This window comes from Heloderma suspectum, chromosome 3 (genome assembly GCF_057233095.1).
Source record: "Heloderma suspectum isolate Gila_16-S chromosome 3, 16-S_ref, whole genome shotgun sequence".
Taxonomy (NCBI): domain Eukaryota; kingdom Metazoa; phylum Chordata; class Lepidosauria; order Squamata; family Helodermatidae; genus Heloderma; species Heloderma suspectum.
The window spans coordinates 87,126,520-87,148,770 of NC_139460.1; the positions used below are offsets into that span (position 1 = coordinate 87,126,520).

Consider the following 22,251-nt stretch of genomic DNA (forward strand, 5'->3'; position numbering starts at 1 on the left):
GGTCACCCACACACCAGATCCTAGGTGCGAAAACTACAGGCAGATAGTTTAGGCAGCAAATCTGATTACTGCACATACATCAGTGTAATACTAGGGTTCCCACAGGAAATATATATAGTGTGTATGTGAGACCCCTAAATGGAATGTAGGCTGGTGGCAATGAAGCAACTAGATGGAAAGATCAGTACCTTGGTTTTCACCATTTTCAGCGAAATATTGGTGAGATGATGAGGAGAGATAGGGCAGGAGCTTGAAGGAGAGGCAGAACTGAGGATGATGGAGATTGGCATATGTTTGAAAGGAGACAGGATGGATCCAGAGGGACAAGAAGAGGTAGGAAATGAAGGAGAAGGAGATGGGGTCAACTGCTTAGTCATGGAGTCAGAGACTAAGTGAAGGAAAAGGTATAGATGGGATCTTGTTACAGCTGCTCCTTAAAGAAGACTGAAAGGTCTTCCATGATGTGAGAGAGTCAGTTTGGGGATACTCAGTAAAGAAGAATTTCTTCAGGGACTTGGGCTTGAATTACAGACCTTATGGCCTGAGATATACACTTAGGCCTCAAAGCCATCTACAGGCATGGAAGGGAATGGGAGGAGAAAGAGTCATCCTATAATTGGCACATGGGGTGGAGCCTCTGGACTGACACATGTATATACTAAAGCCTGGCCTCTGGCCTCATACTCTGCCCACATGCTTGGGCAACACAATTTTGGATGTTTTTGGTCTAGCCAGCACTGATTCTCAAGAGAAAGTGCTCTGGGAGCATCTGATTCAGAGTGTCTACTCCCTGAGACAAGGGAAAGGTGTTAGCTGGACCAGAACTTGAACACAAAGCATTGCTTCTCACTTGGCCACAGGGGACCTACCCACTGGGAAATGCAATGATGCAGTGAAACGTCCCACTTCACAATGGCTGGGATACCAGCAGCAAGTGCAGCATGATTTTCTTGCACAGTTTTTGCCTTCCACCAGCACCAGACTCTTCTTCCTGGGTGGCCAATTTGCCCTCTGCCAAGCTGCTGAAACTTAGTGATGACACCATCAGTGTGTGTGCATGTGTGTGCATGTGTGTGCATGCAGGGCTGGCGTTGGCATGGTTGATCATCTGCTGAGGGTCCATGGACAGGAGAACCCAGACCCACTCCTCCTCTTCACCACTGCAACCCATTTGTTCACCTGCCTCTTGCTCTGACCCAGACAACACTGGGAAGGACGAACAGTAGATGCCAGGCTTGCATGCTCATTGGCTCTCTGCCTGGCAAGCAAGATGGTAGCAATGATGAAGAGGAAGAGTGGGAGCAGGTGACACTGCTGGTGAGAGAAGGTAGATGCATCAAGGGAGAGGGACCCTCCATCCCTGTCTTTCTCAAGTGCCTCCCAAAACCTGGAGCCAGCACTGTGTGAGTGGCCACCAACCAGCTTTACTGGGGAGAATCCAGCCCCCCAAGCTGCAGAAGTTTGCCATTCTTTGTTGATGCCTTCCATATTGTACATCCGGCCTACATCTTCAGTGCTGCAGAGGGGGGGAACACTGCATTTTCTAGCATGCTTACTTCTGTTGACAAGGTAATAACAACATAATTAACTTATAACACACATGGCAAGCAAGTACATACTGCTAAATCATACCGTTCTGTGGACAGGACTACAGGGATTATTTCATGATAATTGATGGTGTTCAGTAGGGTAGGCTTAGACAGCAAGATGAAATTTCACTACAAGAGGGCATCAGACATAAGCATGAATAATAAGACCAGTGGTCACCGTGATTATAATTGAGAAGCAGATGCATGGCTTTTGGTTAGAAAGCAAGTTTGTGTGGGTTTTGAATAATGGGCAATTATCAGTGGTTAATGCTTGCCCTGAAGAATGTAGAGAGCATCAAATGGAAATATGATCTATGGAAAGGAAAATACTATGACTACATCTTGAAAACAATGCCAAGTTGGCTGAAATGGGACCTAATTTGTTTTTGCAGTGAAGCTTATTCTTTGAAAGTCAAATACATTAAAACAATAAAGCTCTGGGAGATATGAAATTATCTGGAACAGGCACATGGTTAACAGTCAATATTTCAAGGGAGAACTGTTAGGAGTATCTAAGTACACCAGGACAACGGCAAGAATAACAATGTGAATAATGGATCTAACTCATCCAGCTTGTAGCTTTAATGCAAAGGGCTGATCCAGGCTTGATTAAAAGGGACCAAAAGATTCCCATTGACTATGGACTTCAAACTACTGAGGTCCTCCAAAGAGTTCAGCATCAAGAAATCCGACAGAACCTTCTGCACAACTCCTGTGACTACTGCTCATTGATGCCAGCAACAACAACAAAAATTAAATTGGTCAAATATTTACTTGGAGTCTTTTATTAGGGGTAGGCAACCCACTGCCCTCCGGATGATTTGGACTACAACTCCCATAATCCCCAACACTTGGCTATGCTGGGCTGGGGCTGATGGGAGCTGTAGTCCAAAACATCTGGAGGGTGCCAGGTTGCCTATCCCTGCCAGTTTATACACTGTTGGCCTGACCCAGAGCTATCAAGCACAGCAGAAGGCTGGAGTCCCATAGAGTCATCGAGGCTGGAGAGCAGAAGCTTCTCACAGCTGTAATCAGCTGACAGGTTGGAAAGGAACCACCAGACTCAGTTCAGGTGTCCCTTTAATCACTGTTTCTGCACTACCTAGCAGCTGACTGGTGGTGTTAAGGGTTTTGCTCAACTGCGGAAGGGAGGTTTGCCGAGACGGCTCCCGCTCCCACCAACAGCAATGTCCAGTTGCTGAGCATAAAAAGGTAGAAAGAAGAGTCATCACTAATAAAAGTAAACACTGCTGCTTGCTGCCTTGTCATAGGAATGGCTGAGAATTCTGATTCAGTTCAGTTTTGATGAGAATGTACCAAAATTCGTAAAGTTCTCCATGTTTGGGACAAAAAGAACTTGAGATTTTAAAAAAATTGAATACGGGAGAAACGGAAACTGACAGATTCGTCCATCCAGGTCCAGGTTTTGAGTGCCTATAGCTCTGAACAGTTGGGGTTTGAACTGCCATGTTAGTGCTTAATTAGGGTTGCCACCTCTATTTCCTGACAGGCACTAAAGCTGCTACATAGCAGGCAGGTATAACATTGTCCCCTCCATGCTGGGAATAGCTGCGCCTATAGAATTTGACTGGTGCAGATGGCTGAGGATTTCGTTTCAGTTTGTTTTTGATAAGAATTTACCCAAATTCACAAACTTCATATTTGGAAGTGAAAGAATTTAAGATTTTAAGAATTTTGAATGAGAGAGAAAGCGAAATTGACAGATTCATCTGTCCCTACTCACAACCAGCTATCATCATTACTAGCAGAAATGTGCTTGTGAACTCCTCCTGCTGATGAAATGCCACAGATGATTTCATTTATTCCTTTTACAAAGATGTAGGTGTGGAACCCACCTTTAGGGATTCTGACAAAACTGGCAAGTCCTTTAAAGGTGAAACTAGCTTGAAATCGAGTCTATATAACTAGCCACAAAAGACATCAGGACCAATTATTTCTGAAACGGAATGGATTTTTGCTAGCAGCTGGCTTGTAATACGAGAAATGTTGCAGACTCTCTTTTGTATGTTTTCTGACAAGTTAAAGAGGAGGTTATTGGATGTCCTCTGGCAGGTGCTGATGGATTAAAGTGGTCGGTGGTGAGGAACAAACTTTGAATTAGAGGTTTTTGTGTGTGCAGCTAACGTGAATATGATCTGTTGGCATAATCCCCCTTATTTAACACAAGGTTCACGTGTGATGGGTTCTTTCCCACTTCTGCATATTTTTCAAACGATGCTATAATAAGCCAGTGGCCTCCTGGTAATATTTCAGAACGACAATGTATAATGTAGAACAGTTCAAATCTATTTGCCCCTTGAACTACCACATATAAGGTTTGTTGTTTATTTGGTCAGTTGCTTCCGACTCTTCGTGACTTCATGGACCAGCCCACGCCAGAGCTTCCTGTCAGCCGTTGCCACCCCCAGCTCCCCCAAGGTCGAGTCCGTCACCTCCAGAATATCATCCATCCATCTTGCCCTTGGTCGGCCCCTCTTCCTTTTGCCTTCCACTTTCCCTAGCATCAGCATCTTCTCCAGGGTATCCTGTCTTCTCATTATGTGGCCAAAGTACTTCAGTTTTGCCTTTAATATCCTTCCCTCAAGTGAGCAGTCTGGCTTTATTTCCTGGAGTATGGACTGGTTTGATCTTCTTGCAGTCCAAGGCACTCTCAGAATTTTCCCGCAGCACCACAGTCCAACATATAAGGTACCAATAAAGAAATAAACAAAATATCACATGCTACAACCACTGCTGTGAAAAACACCTTCAGGAATTGATCCAAATGTTACACTTTATAGGGGAAAAAAACTATGGCTGCATGTTTTCGTTTTTATCATTTGTAAAGAACTGCAATTAAATGGAGAGTTCTGAGCTTTACAGGAAGTGTTTGTTGGACAGAAACCTGGTGTCAGTTCAAAAGTATGAAGTGCCAGCAGCATTAAGGTACAGGAAAAACAATCAACAGCACAATCGTATATAGGTCTACTCAGAAGTGTCATTGAGTTCAGTGGGGCTTACTCCCTGGTAAATGGGTATAGGATCTAAGCCTAAATGCCTGAAGTGTGCCACGGCCTGCCCCCAAATAATCTACTCCCTAAGGATTTTGGGAGTAGAACATTCCTGGGTTTTACAAGTCTTAAAAACATAGGGCTGGACGAGTATTAATCATCTAGACTAGCCCACTATCCTAAGACAGGAATCCTCTACTGAGATGACACACAAACCAACACTAGGAACACAGAAAGCTGCCTTATGCTGAGTCAGACCGTTGGTCCATCTAGCCCAGTACTGTCGACACTGACTGGCGGTAGCTCTTGAGGATTTCAGGCAGGATTCTTTCCTAGTCCTACCTGGAGATACTGGGGATTGAATTTGGGACCTTCTGCATGCAAAGCAAGTGCTCTGCCACTGAACTATTGCCTCTCCCTAAATCTGTTAGTTCTAATGCTTCAGGGTGAATCCAGACTAGCCAGGGTAGTTTGTTTAAAATAACTGCTGTTTTTATTGTGGTCTTACTGCTTTTATTGTGTTTTTATTGCTGTTAATATCATGCATGTTTTATGTGTTTTATTGCTGGACTCTACCTTGGGAAGGCTTCTGCCCTGAAAGGCAGCCAAGAAATATTTTAAATAAACAAACAAACAAACAAATAAATAATATATTACCGATATTCACATGAAGAAGAGGTACAACATATACTCCAAATGGTTACTGGTCACTGCTTATACTTCCCTCCCAAGGGAAGCCCCCCTTGCTCCTTCTCTAATGGCTCTTCACTGCATGGCAATGTTGTCTTCTGATTTGGAGGGTTTCTCCACTGTCAATAAGACAGTGTTGCAGAGCAATTTCTTCTGTGTCTGCCTGGATTTCTATTTTAACTGGCATCATTTTCTGATGTTAATTATAATCTGATGCTACTATTAACTTTTTATTGTTATTTGTGGCATTGCTGTTGGTGGTCATTGTTTGATTCTTATGATTTAGCCTCCCTGACCTTACATTATACTTCACTTGTGATGGTTTTGTGCACGAACTTGTAGAGGTAATATGAGCTTTAGCATGACTGTAATAATCAGGCAAAAATAGATACGATGCTAAGCGCATCATTTGCTGCTGTGTCTTTCATTTTTTTAAATGGCTAATAGCAGACACAGGGAGCTTTGATTTTCATTAAGACCATGGAACCCTTTCCTCCCCCACTGTGGTCCTGACAATCCCCCTCCCCACCATTGGGTTGAACTAGATGATCTCTGAGGTTCATTCAAACTCTATGATTCTATGGTTGCTATTCCAATGGAAGCTTTAAGCCAGGGGCTAACAGCAGCGCCCACGCCCTGCTCAATACAACCCTTACTACAATCTCTCCCGCATAACAGGTATTAGCAATTAAAAATGAAAGATGCAACAGCAAGTGTTTGGCCCTCATCCTATCCCTCTTCCGAGCCACTGTCGTTATTATACTGTGTGTGTATATGTGTGTGTTTTAAAATCCTATAAACATTGACTTGAGAGTAGACATGTGTAAGATAGCACACTACATCGGGGTGGGGAACTTGTAGCCTTCCAGATGTTTTTGGATCACATCTCCCATCTTCCCTGACTATTGACCATGCTAGCTGGAGCTTGATGGGAGGGCCACAGGTTTCCCACACCTGCTCTAAATTATGAATCTTCACCATTGTTGCCATTTACCTAAATATCTTAACTTCACCTCTCCTTAAAAAAAAAAAAAATTCAAAGAAGGAAATCTGGCCTTCAGTTTCTGCACCCATCATTGCTGTTGTTAGAAAACTGCATTACGGTTATCGGGAAGTATACGAGGGCACATATGAAACTTGCTGCACATGTCCCTTGATAATCAGAAAAACAGAGCCTGCAATTCCAAGAAGAGGTAGTACAGCTGTATGGGAAATATGCAAAAATTTGTACTGGCAATGCAAGGGAAAGATAGAATGTACATGGAATAAAATATCAAAAATGTTTTAGCCTGGATGCATCAGTGTAGAATTAGGTTATCTACACATGTTGAAATTTGTACCATGTAAGTCAGTTATATATAGCATACCTCCCTTGCCCCTGGTCTTTTTTTAATATTTTGTTTTTCTTTTCATGTCATCCCCTGTAGATTTATGTTATCTTACTTCAAATAAATAAAAGCAAAATGAACCACAAATGGGTTCAGACCAAGGAAGTGGGAATGAAAAGTGTGGTTAGATGTTTTTTTACAAGTATTCACAACTTTGGAAGAAAAATGGGGAAAAATGCTGGCCTTTTGTTCTTGAAAGGGACCTTCTACCCCATTACTCATGGTTTAGGCCAGGGTTATATGTTATCCTTGCTGTGGGGATTAGTATCCCTATAGATGAGTTCCCCACCTTCTGGTCATATTGTTGATTCCCTGTATCAGTTCACTTCATCAGAGGATGGGGTGTTATGCTGAGTTGCAGGTGTATACATTTATGGTCATGTGTGTGTGTGTGGGGGGGGGGTGATGGCAGCAGTGGAAATGGGGGCTTGTTACATGATGGCCAGGATTCACACAGAACTGATTATATGACCAGGAGGTGGAAAAGTCTTCACAGGGCTATGGATCCTGGCAATCAATGTAACATGTGCTCCAGCTAGGGATGCACCAGAATTTCATTTGTGCCAGCAAAACAGTCAAACAAGCCCCATTTGCAATCACAAACATGGATGCAAGCAGGAGATTGTTCACGTCAAAAATGTTTGCAAATTATCTAGCATGCAGTCACATTTAACAAATGCACAAATTTTAATTGAATAAGCAGTTTGGAACTGCAGTTTTAAAATTGTGTAATTTCATGCTTTAGTCTATGAGGAAACATACACATTTTTTTTTTGCACAATTTACCATCCAATCACGTTCAAGATCACAAATGATTGCAGTAAATGAGACAAGAACATCAAGCTGATTTTGGAGAATAGGCAAGCACGAACATTGCTTGTTACCCCATCCCTAGCTCCAGCTCACATACCTGATTGCATGACATAGGCTTGCTGCACTTAGCAATTCACTCAAATAAGCTGTGGGACATTCAAACATTTTCAGTCTTGTCCCATGGGTCATGTTTATCACTTTTTTTCAAAACGTCCAGGAATAAACCCATGAAAGGCATTCTTTCCAGCTCAGCCTGTTTAAGCAGAAATTTTCCATACTACCTGGAACTACAGCTGGGCCAAAGTTTTTCAGAAAATGATTTTCTGACAAATTTTTTGAGAATGGAGAATCTCAGCTTCACCCTTAATGAATATTTGGCAAAGTGTCCCCCCGCTCCAACTGCAGATAGAATGTAGAATGTCAGACACATCTGTGGATCCAGTTTTAAGATTGTTGTGTATTATTAAAGGAAGCAATGGGCTGCCTTCTGGGCCTCCTCTTTTAGCCTGTTGCTACCTTCATCCACCAGTATAGTTTCATTTAGTACCAACTGAGCCACAAATTCTCAGAGGAGAATTTTCCAGGACAATTTCCCAATAATTTTATTTTTCCCCACCTCATCAAGTATTGGATCATTTTACTTTTCCCCTGGGAGAATATTTGGTGAACTCTGTCCCCCAATTTTGCTACTTGCAAATAGCTTGGAGGATTTTAGGAGGCCATTTTCACTCAGCCCTGCTTAGAAGGCCTAACGAGATGTTGTTTACCATGCGGTTTACAATACTTATATAATATTCCTCTAAACAGCCTTTCTCAACCTCGGGTCCCAAGATGTTGTTGGATTATAACTCCCATCATCCCAGATCATTGGCCATGCTTGCTGAGGATGATGGTAATGTAGTCCAATGACATCTGGAGACCCAAGCTTGGGAAATGCTACATGCCACGCCAACTTAACTGAGGATAAGACAAAAGAACACATCATATTTCCAGATATGTTTTATCTAAATTGCTTCCAACAGCCTCACTGTAAATCTTCTCCTCTGGTCATCATCTTCAAAGAAAGAGGCCAGTGTGATACTTAACAATTCCAGGCACCAAGAAACCTATTTAATGTGAAAGTTGCTGATGGAAACTTTTGCTAAAGAGCCTTTTTTTAGCAGTCTGCTAGCATGGATGATGCCTCCTTTCCCTGCTGAAAAGCTCTGTGAAGCTGGTCAGTAATTCAATTTTTGGACAGTCTTCTGATAAAAAGAATAAACAATTATCTGAGACCTAAATTCAGAGAGGTGAGTAACGCTACCACAAGTTGTCATGTAAATTTCTCTGCATGGGAAAGAGTCTAATTTTCTGCATCTGTTTGCTCGACTAAGCAGGGAAACTCTGCCATCTTTGTGTGTGCTCAGACTTTGGTTATTGTTATCCTTTATATACTGAAAGAAATGGAAAAGTTGCACATGGAATGATTTTACTTTAAGCCTTTAATAGTGCAATCCTATACTTGTCTACTAAGAAACTCCCACGAAATTTAGTGGGACTTTCAGCAGTCCATTTAGGACTGCAGCCTAAATTATTGTTTCCCAAAGGACCCAATCAGTTTAGAAGTTTCAATCTGAAACCATACAACAGCCAATCATTTGAAGAAACATCCAGGTAGATTTATATCTGCCCATTGCTGTATGTCAATCTATCACCGTAAACAAAGCATATGTGATAGCAGCCATTCAGAGAAGGATGTGTCATGATACATGACATCGTGACAAACAGGGCTGGAAAACACCATTAGACACTCCATGTTCCCAAGATGCACTTCAGTGATGTGCATGCGCAAAAAAGGAAAGATACTACAAAATCTCATAAAAACCACCCAGAGAGCTTTGGAACTACCCGGGGAGCTTTGGCTATTGGGCGGTATAGAAATGTAGTAAATAAATTAATATAATAACAGAGAACTTTTGTCCAAGTTTATAATGTTGGATTCGGCCATCACTAACTATGATGTTTGGCCATCAGCTCCCCAAGCTCAACCCTGTTTCACAGTACTTCATCTCAGGGTAATGTTTGCAAAATGCATGGTATTTCTGAGTCCTTTCTTTGTTTTAGTAGTAGATGTTTTGTTTTTACAATACCACAGCATTCTTGGTTCTCTGGTGGGCACACAAAACCATTCTGGGAGACAGCCTGCATTAAATCTGGTATGTTCAAGGGCTGAATTATTGTCAGGAAAACAGAAATGAGGTCAACCAGTAATATCTGTGGCCTCACTCACAGCACCCTGTTCATCCCCACTCTGGCCTATCAGCAGCAAGCAACGAAGGAAAGATTGTGGTGGCACTGGTGGTGTACGTGGCTTTTGCCTTCCCACAAGAGAAAAACCCATTTGTGTGCAGTTTCACTTTGTAAGTAATTTGCCATTACCAGTGAGGCATTTCTTTAGCTACTGCTAGACAAAAAACAAAGCTGGAAACAGCTTAATAAAGAACCCCAGAACAAACTGGAAACATCCAGGAGGGTATTTCTTACACAGAGTGGATACTTTAGAAACTAAAACAGGTTGAATTTAAAACAAATTAGACTGCCAAAGAGAAATATGTTTACTGTTTTATTCTTCTGTAGTGTGGGTATACTGAGTGAAGTTATATATTTAGAGTAATCTGTTTTAGGGTGCAATCATATCATGTTTAGACTGAAAAAAGTCCTACAACTCCCAGCATTCCCCAGCCAGCATGAGTGGTAGGGGAATGCTGGGAGCTGTAGGACTTTTTTCAGTCTAAACATACCTAGGATTGTATGCTTAAAATACATTAGTCATTAATGTATTTCATCCATTTTTATCCCATTCTTCAACCCCAAAAGATTCCCAGAGCACTGCACTCACAAAACAAAAGATTAAAACAATAATAAAATCACCAATAGACTGGATCAGCCTTCCCCAATCTGATGCTGTCCAGATGTTTTGGACTTCCAGCATTCCTGAGCATTGGCCATGTTAGCTGGGACTGATGGGAGTTGAAGTCTAAAACATCTGGAGGGCACTAAGGTTGTGGAATGCTTGACTAAATAATTATAAAATGACAGAAGAACAGTAAAACAAAATATTAAAACTAGAGCCTAGTAAGGTTTAAGATAATTTGTTAGAATAGCCTCTAAAAACATCTAAAAAACCTGGACAGTTAAAAAAAGAAGATCTTCACCTGGTGCTGAAAGGATAACTCAGTCAGCCTCCCTAGGAAGGTCATTCCAAAGACAGGAGCTAGAACTACAGTAGTGCTTTTTATCAGTATTGTAGTGTGTTGATAACTGTTGGGGCATATTACACATTCCATATAACACTTTTCTATTTTATTTCCTGCATTTTATTCCATATTATCCAAAATATACCGCAACAGATATCACTGTGTGTCCTACAAGGTATAACTGTGCAAGTGGGATATAGCTTTACCATGATGGGATCCTATCAATATGACACGAGCTGTAGATCTGGCCAGGGTCTTTTCAGTGGAGGCACATGTGGATCATCGGCCACTCTCTTTGGGGCACATGATACTTAGAAGAATGTCACTGTAGCAGTGTGGAAAGATGCTCCCCCATAGTGTCTTCCTACCTTGCTGCAGTAATGTTTGGAAGCTGGATCCACATGGGTTGGCCAATTGTGCAGGTCCTTCCTACTGTAACATCTCTCAACCAGGAAAGAGGGTGGAGTGGAGGGCTTTGTGAATGGCCCTGCCCATGTGCCTCTAGCTTCCCAAAATTACCACAGCAACATGGGAAGAAGCCATGGGGAAAGGGCTCCCTAGTGTATATCTAGAATAGAATAAAGACAGTACTTGGTACAAAAATAAAATAAAAAGGAAAGCTGGGTAAAAGTGAGAACCTAATTTACTTTTTATCACCAAAGGCCTACAAAACAAATCAAACAATTCTTATTGAAAGATGAAAAACAAATCATGCAAAACCACCTCTATGCTTTCTAGAGCAGCCTCCCAAAGTGCTTGCTAACTTCCTTATGGCACCATTTTAACGTGCCTCAGCCTGTCACTCTCCCCCTTACCAAATGTAAAGGCCACCACAGAAAATAGACAACTATATGTTTTCATAACAATAAGACTGAAGCTGAAGTCAGCAAGAGAATGAGAAGCTCAAGAGATCGTGTTATCAGTCAATGGATTTCTTTCCTTAATCGAAGCATAAGCAAAAGATGTTGGAGGGACAATGCTTCAGTTGACTTGGAAAGATGCCAGTTCTTTTGAACAAACGACTGGTAGATGAGTAAAAAATACAGGTTCCTAACATGACAGATGAGCACGTAACTGAAAAAAAGTGTTGCAGAACTTTAGCAGCATGAAATAGCAGGGCTAAAAAAGCATGAAACAGGAAAGAACCAGTGACACTCAGGCATATTTTCATCAGTATTTTGTTGGGACGGAACTTCTGCAAAAGCTGCTGAGGCTCGTTATCAGCTAGGCTCAGAAGGCTGTGGTTTTCTCACTCTCACAAGCTTGCTTTAACTGACAGTTGTTTTTCAGCGAACAGGATGCCTGCATGTAAGGTGTCTGCTTCCCTAAAATTTCACAGAAAGAATGAAGCAGTGCAGCTCCGCTTCACACGCAACCATTTAGTGGCTCTCGATTGCAAAAAAGGTTTTCCCTACTCGGCCGCAGGTGGACCAGAAATGCAATGAGAAGGCCCAATAAACATGTAAAACTGGAGTGGTCTCCCAGCGATATTAATAACCTTAGATTCAGACATGAGGCTGCAGGAACAGAGTCATACTATTATTTATGCTACCTGGTGTCTGCCTTTTAATACTGGATGAGCAAAACACCTATTGTCACGATGACTTCGTTGCAGGTGAAGGGTGGGCCTCATCATGCTCTGCACACAAGCACACATTGCCCAGCTACCCTTCCTTCCTGTTCTGTCCCCATGCAAGATCCTGTCAGAGATCCTGGCTTCACAGTGCCAGGGATGGGAGGCCAGCTTTTGTCCTCACCACAATAGCAGCCAGGGCCCACCCTCCCACTAGCAGACCTCCCACTAGCAGAGTGATGCTGCTGCCTCAGATGGTAGATGCTAGAGGGCACAGAGTGACTGCAGGGTGTTGGAGGACAGAGCTGGGTGTGCCACACAGCTTGCTCTGCATTCCTCTAAGCTAGACTGATGCCTCAGGTGTGTTGGTGGACACTGTCCTGTCACCAGTGTTGAAGTAACATTCAACTGTCAGTCCATTCAGGAATGTGGTGGGGGCATCTTGTCTTTTACCTCAGGCACCAAAATGTCTTGGGCCAGCCCTGAAACATCCTGAAGTTCAGTACTTAATTTCTCTCCCTAAGAATGAATGGGAACCATGAGGTGTACATATGAGAATGTAAAGGGAACACCTCTGGGTTGGGGGCTAAACCTGCTACCTGCTCCTGGTGACTGAGAATCAAGCCTGCTCCTATCTGCACAGCCCTGCCTCTTCATCATAACTCCATTCTGGGCTCTATATCTTGGTCACACTGCAGTGTGATGAAACATTGGAAACTGTCTTTTATATGTATAGATGCCAAGTAACTCCAGAGTAGTTTATCAGTTTTAAAAGGTCAGGACTGAACTAAAGGTTCAAACACAGAAGTCCATGAAAACAGTGTTTTTACAGTCAGTCTATGCTGATCTTGCATTAGCTGATCCAGCTGTACAGTAACAGCCCACTGCAGATTTCAAGTAGCTGTGACTGAATGTCAAAAACTGATCCAGACTCAACATGGCACACTAAACGCTCCACTGGTTGGTGTACATATGACTGTACTTACCTGTAGCCATGTGTAGGGTTGCCAGTCAGCTAGTATTTTATTGATTTGACCAGTAAAACTGTCAGTATGGGCCATTACTTGGAAAATTGGTAGTCTGAGTAGAAGTCAGGAAAGGCTGGTTAAAATCTATCGCTTCAACAGACCCAAACTGTTGTGTGAAGCATAGCCCATGTTATTCTAACTGGAATAGGAGTGGGGTTGGTCCACGCTCTGTCACATGTTTATGAACATACACAACTATTAGTTGAGAGCAGCCTCCCTATAATTTGATGCCATCTCACATTTCAAGCAACCACGTCTGAGACCAGGGGTAGGCCACTTGTGGCTCTCTAGATGTTTTGGTCTACAACCCATCAGCCCTAGCCAGCATAGTCAATGGTGAAGGATGATGGGAGTTGTTGGCCAAACATCTGGTGGACCACAAGTTGCCCACTCCTGTCATAGATTAACATAGTATCAAGTACATATTGTGATACTTACAAGGCAAATAAGAAAGAAATAGTTGATCAGATCAATGTAACAGTAGGCACAAGGCCTACAATGGCCAAGAATCTCATATATTTCAAACCACTCGTATTCACTGTTATGTGATTTTAAGAGTTAAGATTTGTTATTATCTCATTTTATGATGCTAAGAGCTTTAGTTCATATATCTTTAAAATGTGGGTGAGTACTGTGAGGATTTGAATCCAGGTCTCCAAATCCTCTGCTGGACCACATAGGAGCCATAACAAGAGGAAGTGAGGTCCTTCCTTTGGATCAGAAACCTGGTCTGAAATCCCATCTATTCTGCAGAGTCCTAGGCTGGATCTACACTTACCACCTTTTTTCGCTTCCAATGAGGTTTCACCACCCACCTTTCACACTACATAGTAGCCGCCTCAAATTGGAACCAGAATTTCCCACTTCCGTGGTCCCACTTTCTACCCTAACATCCCGGTATTTCCCCTTAATGTGCTCTGATTTTCCGCCTTCGCTACCGTATCCGGTCGTAGTCCCCTCCCCCGCCTGTCCATATGCGGCAATGTTTGTATTTCCCTCCTGTCCAATCACAGCTCTCGACAGCCCCACATCTTCTTCCGGCTATTGATTGCATAGCTTCCTCAGCAGCCCACATTTCCTCAGCAACAAGCAAAGGGCTGGATGTGCACACGCTTGTCTGATCTCGGAAGCTAAGCAGGGTCGGTCCCGGTCAGTGCTTGGATGGGAAACCGCCTGGGAATCAGGCTTCCTGCACTGAGCAGGGGGTTGTTGTATCCCTTCAAATGAGATTAAGTTTTACCCCCTCCTATCCCCCACTCTGGATGTTTTTTGTTTTTTTTTTAATTGAGGCATTATCCTCACAGAATTGGGGCTTCTCCGCGATGCTTTTTTTTCTAATTCAGGCATGATCTTCGAAGATTCGAAGTTGTGAAGCTTCACAACTTCAAAGCTTCGATGATCATTTCTCAATTTGAAAAAAAAAACATCGCGGAGAAACCCCGATTCTGCAAGGATAATGCCTTAATTAAAAAAAAACACATCCCGAGCAGGGGATAGGAGGGGGTAAAACTTAGTCTCATTTGAAGGGATACAATATCCTCCTGCCCAGTGCAGAAAGCCTGATTCCCAGGCGGTTGCCCATCCAACTACTGACCAGGGTCGACCCTGCTTAGCATCCGAGATCAGACAAGCACACGCAGGAAAACAGCAGGAAAACTGCACAGCACTCAAGTCTGAACCAAGCTTATGCATTCGATGAAGCACTGCAACAGGGAAAATGGGTGAATGTGAATAATCACATTTTAATGCTAGAGCGTTTAACCCGACGGGACACCGAATTCATTGTGATGGCGGGCGCAATGTAGATCAGCCCCTAGTATTCAAATGGTGCAGTATAAAAGAAAAGAGAAGGTAGAACAAAACTGGGGCAGTAGCATACAGGCCCAAACCAAGTCATCTTGCCATAATTAACTTCCAGCATGAATGATCTGTATGCGTCATAACAAACACTGAAAAGAGAGTAGGCAGCAGATGAGATCAATGTTTCTGTGCATGACATAAAGAGGAAAACCACAGTTACTGACTGTTCTCTGGTGCCTAACATTGTGCTGTTGTACAACACTCACTAATCCTGCCTGACACAAAAGGGGTTGTCACACCTGAGCCATAGCAACAGTGTGTAGTGTGGGGCTGTTGTATTTTCTAGTTCTGTTTGAAGGAGTGGGCTTTTTTTTTAAGCTGACAGGCAAGATGAAACATTCTGAAGGGGAAAAAACACACACACACCTCCAACTGCTTCTGTTTAACTCCTGCTTTTGATCTCAAAGTAGTGTGATTAAGCACAAAAACGCACAAAGGCCTTGTGAACATGGGTTCAGAAGCAGCTTTGTACAGGCTGAGAGGACCTACTGAAAGAAAGGAGCTGTTGTTGGAGGGTGATGGAAACAGAGGGAGTCAGTGAGTAAAAGGGGGGAGGAGGAAAGTATAATAAGAGTGTTAAAAGGAGGCTTCCAGTCAGCAGGCATCCTGAAATGTGATCACTCATTTATACAAGAGAATTTTAATGTAATAGGTCTTGCAAAGTGGGGGGGGGGAGCTGATCTGAGGCAGCTCAGGAAAAAAAGGGGCAGCTTTTATAACAAATTCAATTGGTTCATGCAGAGTTTTTATTTTCCTTCTTTTTCTTCTTACAGGTGTGTGAAGTAAAACATTTAGAAACCAATTTGTGCCTTTCAGGTAGTCAATGATTAGATAGCAATGCAACCCATGTACCTCTCCACCCTGTGCTCAGTATTGTATCCTCCCTTCGGGGGCAATTTAGAGACCATGTGTGCTGGTCCAGCATTCTTGACATCTATGAGGCCTGTGAAAGTGGCCTGTTAATTGTCTGCTTGGTCATAAATAGCAGGAAAATGCAACATTGGAAAGCACTTTTTATAGTTTTTAAAGGTGGCTTTCTATTTTAAAAATAAACAAACTTTGTTACAGGATGGAAAGACAGTATCATCTGAAATAATAACAGACGAACACTTCTAGGCATCTCCAAAACAGAATAGTTGCCACCTTATACAGATGTTTTCAAAGTATTGTGAATCAGGAAGACTCATTGGAATGTCTAAGCCTGGAGAGGGGGGAGGTTGAATATTTCAGGATTTCTAAAGATTTTCTTTGCAAGTGATTTTTACACTGGTCTTTGGCTGTAGATGTGGTGTGGTCCAAACCAGACCAGCTTGGTTTTATCTAGTCTGAGTGACAGTGACTCTCCAGGTTCTCAGGTATTGTCCTTTCCCATCACCTGATCCTTCTTAAATGGAGCTGCCAGGGATTGAACCTGGAACCCTTCACATGCAAAGTATGTGCTCTACCACTGAGCTATGGCTTCTTCCATGAAAGGAAAGGCCAAAAGTCTGACCCACACCATTAATAGTCCTGGTCACAGTGCCTTGGACCTAAACTACATTGGCCAGAGAATCAAGGTCCCCTGGGAGGCTGCACCTATGGCCTCCAGGAAGATCCTCATGGCAACGGGGAGACCAACGTGACCCCATACCTCAGCCAGAGAGGTAGCAGCTGCAGGAAGAACACCTACAAGAACTCTCAAACTAAGAACTAGTGCCTGAGTTTTGATTTTTTTTCTTCCTCCCGCCCAATCCCTTTTCCTTTTATGTCATGTCTTTTAGACTGTAAGCCTGAGAGCAAGATCTGTCTCATTATTCATCTTTAGAAGCTGCTCTGAGAGCCTTTTTTGGCTGAAGAGTGTGGTAAAAATACTGAAAGTAAGTAAATAAATACATGCTACGTCAAATACATGGCATATGCAGCTTACCTTCTCTTTGTTTTTTTACTTACAAGCAAGCACACAGACTTGTGGGGCTCCAATCTGGATTGGGCCCTCTCACATGTATTATAAGCAAAATAGAAAGAGAAGGTAAGCTGCACGCTATGTATTTAATTAATGTATCATGCAGTTTAGTGCTTGGATTGCAAACCAAACTGGATGTGAGACTTCCAAGGTTCACGTAGGCGGGCAGGCGGGCAGGCCTCTCATCCATTGTTTTCTTGTTTCTTTTCAACTCATGCTCTTTCTTGCTCCTGTTGCAGCTGCCCTCCAACATTTCTGCCATCTCACTGCCTCCCCATTATTTACTCTCCCTCTTTTTGTTCCAACTGTTCCACTTTGGGGGTTGGACTTGATGGTCTTATAGGCCCCCTCCAACCCTACTATTCCATGTTTCCCTGCATTTGGGTGGCTGCATTAAAAGTCCCTTAGCTTCCAATGTGGCTGGTCCTTTAGCACTGAACTAGAAGTATGGGAAGCAGCAGCCAAGAAAGGAGGTGGTATCCTACATGGGGACTTGGGCAATGGACTATAACGGAGTATAACAGATCTCCCACTTTTTCTTCTAGCAAGGCTATGTTTTAACAGCTGCACGGCAGGTGGAAATTCAATAAAAGCAGCTTTCTCAAATGTGGGGCAAAGGTTTCAAAAAGATGGCAATCCACATGCACAATCATTGTGCAACTTACAGAGGTTAAACTGGGGGCTCCTTCACACCAGGCTTTTATCCTGTGACTGAGATTGCTCCTTCATGGAAGTTGGAGGGCTCCTTACATGACGCCATGACCCTGCCATGAGTGACCCTCCAGAGTGTCTCCTGCACTAAATGCCCTTTGTTCCGTTTTTAAATAGATCACAGATAATAAGCTATCAAGTTACCCCATTGTGTTCTGCTTCAGTTTCCTCTGTGAAAAGAGTTAAAGTGGCAAGAAGAGGAGCGAGCGAGTTCAATGAAAGATAATGGAAGACTCAGATATGGGGAGAAGGAGGGGGAAGGGGAGGGGGGAAAGGGAGTGCATGTAAAGGGAGTCAGTTGTAATCCTGCATTTCAAATGGAAGCAGAAAGCCCTGTTTTAAATTCAGGAGTTTGGGCTGGTGTAGAGATGCCCATGCTGACAGCAAATCTGATGCATAAGAGAGAGAAAAAGATCTTGGCATACTCTAAGAGTGTTCTGAATGTACATGCACACCATTTATAGAGCACTTTTCCTGGGTTCACAAAGACTGCATTGTATATAATGGTGCCTTTGTCTTAGCAGAAAGTGCTTCTGCTCACCCAAGCTGACTTCCTCCCCCACCCCAAAACACACATACTTAAGCTTCCTGTATAGCCCTGACAAGCTGCTTCTGAGGACTGGTGGACCCTCCGGAATAGAACGGGACATGGCACAAAAGGCTGAAGTTGATAGGGGTTACTGTAAATGAGCAGAAGCACTTTCCGCTAAGGCAAAGCCACCATTGGGTACAACTCATTGTCTTAGTAATCTTTACAACAATCCTGTCAGGTAAGCCATTATTATTAACTGAAGCTAAGGATAATGAACCCAGTCAGTTCACTCGAAGCCAACATGGATTTGTCAAAAACAAGTCCTGCCAGACGAATCTGATCTCATTTTTTGATCAAGTGACCTCCCTTGTGGACTGTGGGAATGCTGTAAACATCATATACCTAGACTTCAGCAAAGCTTTCGACAAAGTGCTCCATGATATCCTGATGAGCAAACTAGCTCAAAGTGGACTACATGAAACAACGATCTGGTGGATCCACAGTTGGCTGCAGAATCGGACTCAAAGAGTGCTTATCAATGGGACCTTCTCAAACTGGGGAGAAGTAACAAGTGGGGTACCGCAGGGCTCAGTCCTGGGCCCAGTGCTCTTCAACATTTTTATGAATGACTTGGAGGAGAAGGTGCAGGGAATGCTGATCAGATTTGCAGATGACACAAAATTGGGCGGGATAGCTAATATTTTGGAAGACAGAAACAAAATTCAAAGTGATCTGGATAGACTGGAGAGCTGGGCAGAAAACAACAGAATGACATTTAATAGGGATAAATGCCAAGTTCTGCACCTAGGAAAAAGAAACCAAATGCACAGTTACAAGATGGGGGACATGTGGCTCAACAACACTACAAGCGAGAAGGATCTTGGAATTGTTGTCGATCACAAGCTGAATATGAGCGAACAATGTGATGTGGCTGCAAAAAAGGCAAATGCTCTTTTGGGCTGCATTAATAGAAGCATAACTTCCAAATCCCGGGAAGCCCTAGTTCCCCTCTACTCAGCATTGGTTAGGCCTCATCTGGAGTACTGAGTCCAGTTCTGGGCACCACACACAAAAAAGGATGCAGACAAACTGGAGAGGATTCAGAGGAGGGCAACAAAGATGATGAGGGGACTGGAATCAAAGCCCTATGAGGAGAGACTGAAAGAACTGGGCATGTTTAGCCTTGAGAAGAGAAGACTGAGGGGAGATATGACAGTGCTCTTCAAGTACTTGAAAGGTTGTCACAGAGAGGAAGGCCAGGATCTTGATCATCCCAGAGTGCAGGACACGGAATAATGGGCTCAAGTTACAGGAAGCCAGATTCTGGCTGAACATCAGGAGAAACTTCCTGACTGTTAGAGCAATACGACAATGGAACCAATTACCTAGGGAGGTGGTGGGCTCTCCCACACTGGAGGCGTTCAAGACGAGGCTGGACAGCCATCTGTCAGGGATGCTCTGACTTGGATTCCCGCATTGAGCAGGGGGTTGGACTCGATGGCCTTGTAGGCCCCTTCCAACCCTACTATTCTATGATTCTATGATTCATGCCTGAGCTGAGATTTCATCCAGGGACTTCCCAGCTCAAAGTTCATGACAAAGTTCATGAGTCCTAGGTTAGCTCCTCAATATAAATGGTAGCAAGGGATGGATAAAGTTACATATATCCACACATTGCAACTGGTATAATAATACAAAGCTTGGCATGAACATAGGAATAAGCTTGGTACATACGGGACATGCAGCAAAATGTTGCTGACAGTGTATCCTCACTTTCTAGCAGGAGTTCTCCTATTCAGGGTTCCAACCCATCAGCCAGTCATGCCTCCCTCCAGGATACTATAAGAAGTAAGGAGTTCAAGGAGGCCATTTTATTCCCCACCCAGTCTTCTGTTTTTCTTTTCCAGCTAACACTCAGCATTCCATAGCTACTGAGCCATCCTCACTAGGCTGTTTTACCCCCATATCCTTAGGGTGTTCTTAAAGGGTGGTGTGTTTTTTTGGTACTTCTGCAAGCCTCAGGGTTCCCTTGTGCATGCTGATACCTCCCTCTTGTCTCTCAGGGCTGCAGTCCTGTTGGCACTTACCATCTGATTTCACTTTTGGAGGGAGTGATGCCATAACAGAGATTTGTACAATTGAGTCTGAAATACCAGTCACTGTGTTTGGCCCTTGCACCTTTAGAAATACGCTAGAATAAACCTTCACCTTCAGCTCCAACTTTGTACTTCATTAGTGAAAGTTCACTTCCACACAGTGTTTAGTGGTTAAGCATGTTGAAGATTAGACTACCCACTTATTAAGAAAAACGTACAGAACTGGACTGCATGCCACAGATGTGAACCATAACATTGATCTAAAATGTGATGAAGAAAGATGGGAGGGCAATCATGTGTTAGAATGTGTCATGCATTCGTCATCGGGATAACGTTTGCATCTGTTTCACCCTGCGGTATTGTAGTTGCAGCTCTAAAACTGCTGCAACAGGTGGCCACCTCTCTCCTTTAAAGACCATAAAGAAGCAAATTAAAGGTCAAGCAGCTCCATGTTTTTATATTCCGCCACCATCAAAGAGCTCAAAGGACAAGGTGCTTGTTCTTTACAAGTAAGGTCAACTGAATGATGAAACCATTTGCCATGGCTACAAATCTGCATCGTATCTGAACCTTAGACTATTACACATCTTATGCATCTTAATGGAAATCAGGAAAACCTTACAGCTTTAGAGGAACACTCAAAATTACTTGAAATCTGTTACAATGGAATTATAATCTCAACGTGTCCTATGCGGGTGGGGGGATTCAAATCTCTCTCTATCAAAACCCAAAACAAGGATCTCTCGGAGCTCTATGAAACAAAACTGCCAAGTTTCACACAGCTTCACTTTCATGCTAATGTGGTAACCGCTGTAAAACTAACAAAGAACAATTTGTGAGCCTCTCAAAATACGTTCATCAACTGCAGGTGTTTTCTTCCTTAGCAGACATCCCGTCTAATATGCACATATATTATTTTTAGCTCTAATGTCTACATGAAATATACACCACTGTTTTGCAGTAATAACGATCTAGCTGGTTATACTCGAATTCACATAGCAATAAAGCAGTTCAATTGGAAACGTTTATATTGGCATGTCCTATTTTAATTTTTCTTCGTCAATTCCAACTACAAATCCAGTAACACATTGGGGGCAGGAATGTTGGTAACCGAGCTTTTGGAGGCTCCCCAACAATACACAGTGAGGAAAGATGGAGGTTTCCATTTGGTGGCCATCCAAAGTTAACACAGGCACACTTTTCAGCGATGGATGTAGTGTCCAGCAGTAAGTAAGATGTGAGGCTGGAGTACATGGATTCAGAACTGAGATCCAAACTGGCCTAGCTCAAGCTTGTGTGGTTCTCACCTGAAGCAGCAGTGCAGTGCATCAGTTTATTTCTTGTTTAACTGTAGATTTCATTTTCAGTCTATTATTGTATTAATAGATTTTGTAACCAGTTGTAAAGTTACTATCCAGGTTATGTCCAGGTTACTTACTATAATAAATTTCTCTGCTATTTTCTGTTTTAAAGCATTGTAGTCAACTTTATTAATCCCCCAGGGGTTATGTAGCACAAGTCCTGTCTGCAGAAATAAGCTTCCTGGTCTGCAGACGGTGTCCATGGAAAATGCCCCTGTGGTTTACAAATTATTGTGCGTGGCTTCTTTAAATATTAGCAAAAGGACAATAGGTATTTCCCAACTTGAAAGCAATGTGAGGGTAGAATTACATGTCACCTCAGCAAGTGCAAGGCAGGCCCAAGAGATTTTGCTATCTGAGGCAGAGCAGCAAATGGCACCCCCCTCTTCCCAAATCAATGTTCATAGTACCCAAGGCCGGT

General features: G+C 43.0%; 1 protein-coding gene across 11 annotated transcripts in view; it reads right to left on the bottom strand.

Moving 5' to 3' along the window:
* RUNX1 (RUNX family transcription factor 1) overlaps window positions 1–22,251 on the bottom strand; it is a 243,420-nt gene that overhangs the window by 207,301 nt on the left and 13,868 nt on the right. The gene's annotated exons all lie outside the window — the stretch shown is intronic.